Source organism: Triticum aestivum, chromosome 5D (genome assembly GCF_018294505.1).
Source record: "Triticum aestivum cultivar Chinese Spring chromosome 5D, IWGSC CS RefSeq v2.1, whole genome shotgun sequence".
In the NCBI taxonomy this organism is placed as follows: domain Eukaryota; kingdom Viridiplantae; phylum Streptophyta; class Magnoliopsida; order Poales; family Poaceae; genus Triticum; species Triticum aestivum.
In genome coordinates, this window is record NC_057808.1 from 71,325,965 (window position 1) to 71,327,424 (window position 1,460).

Genomic DNA, 1,460 nt, shown 5'->3' on the forward strand with positions numbered 1-1,460 from the left:
GTGGACCTGGGAGTGGCAATATATTAACCCCGTTATATTATTTTTGACATTTGCGATATGTTTTAGCTCGCTGCTCATTGGTCACGCGTCTAGAGGCGGCTTTGTGGCGCGAGGAGCGCGTTCTGAAAGGGGTAAAAAAATACGTGTTGCTGCAGTATAGAGGGAGGGGTGGAAACCGTGGTAAACTCGTCTCCGTGTTTGAGGGGGGGAGTAAGTAGTATATATAGGGCATTATCCATTATTAGGCAACGGTTGTAATGGTAGTAAGAATGACAATCATCTTTGAAGTGGACCTGGGAGTGGCAAGCATAAGGGACGAAGGCGGGGGTAACATGTTGGATGCGATCATACCGGCACTAAAGCACCGGATCCCATCAGAACTCCGAAATTAAGCGTGCTTGGGCGAGGGTAGTACTAGGATGTGTGACCTCCTGGGAAGTCCTCGTGTTGCATTCCCTTTTTAATTATTTTTGGCGCCTCATGACAAACATATCACATGTGCGCGACATATATTAACCCCGTTATATTATTTTTGACATTTGCGATATGTTTTAGCTCGCTGCTCATTGGTCACGCGTCTAGAGGCGGCTTTGTGGCGCGAGGAGCGCGTTCTGAAAGGGGTAAAAAAATACGTGTTGCTGCGGTATAGAGGGAGGGGTGGAAACCGTGGTAAACTCGTCTCCGTGTTTGAGGGGGGGAGTAAGTAGTATATATAGGGCATTATCCATTATTAGGCAACGGTTGTAATGGTAGTAAGAATGACAATCATCTTTGCAGTGGACCTGGGAGTGGCAAGCATAAGGGACGAAGGCGGGGGTAACATGTTGGATGCGATCATACCAGCACTAAAGCATCGGATCCCATCAGAACACCGAAGTTAAGCGTGCTTGGGCGAGAGTAGTACTAGGATGGGTGACCTCCTGGGAAGTCCTCGTGTTGCATTCCCTTTTTAATTATTTTTTGCGCCTCATGACAAACATATCACATGTGCGCGATATATATTAACCCCGTTATATTATTTTTGACATTGGCGATATGTTTTAGCTCGCTGCTCATTGGTCACGCGTCTAGAGGCGGCTTTGTGGCGCGAGGAGCGCGTTCTGAAAGGGGTAAAAAAATACGTGTTGCTGCGGTATAGAGGGAGGGGTGGAAACCGTGGTAAACTCGTCTGCGTGTTTGAGGGGGGGAGTAAGTAGTATATATAGGGCATTATCCATTATTAGGCAACGGTTGTAATCGTAGTAAGAATGACAATCATCTTTGCAGTGGACCTGGGAGTGGCAAGCATAAGGGACGAAGGCGGGGGTAACATGTTGGATGCGATCATACCAGCACTAAAGCACCGGATCCCATCAGAACTACGAAGTTAAGCGTGCTTGGGCGAGAGTAGTACTTGGATGGGTGACCTCTTGGGAAGTCCTCGTGTTGCATTCCCTTTTTAATTATTTTTTGCGCCTCAT

General features: G+C 47.4%; 3 non-coding genes across 3 annotated transcripts; all 3 read left to right on the forward strand.

Moving 5' to 3' along the window:
* The first annotated feature begins 337 nt into the window (after positions 1-337).
* LOC123126649 (5S ribosomal RNA) lies at positions 338-456 on the forward strand. The gene has a single exon (XR_006461881.1). It is a non-coding gene; the product is annotated as a 5S ribosomal RNA (ribosomal RNA).
* Positions 457-826: 370 nt separating this feature from the next.
* LOC123126640 (5S ribosomal RNA) lies at positions 827-945 on the forward strand. Its single transcript, XR_006461872.1, has one exon. It is a non-coding gene; the product is annotated as a 5S ribosomal RNA (ribosomal RNA).
* Positions 946-1,315: 370 nt separating this feature from the next.
* On the forward strand, positions 1,316-1,434 carry LOC123126612 (5S ribosomal RNA). Its single transcript, XR_006461845.1, has one exon. It is a non-coding gene; the product is annotated as a 5S ribosomal RNA (ribosomal RNA).
* Positions 1,435-1,460: the final 26 nt, after the last annotated feature.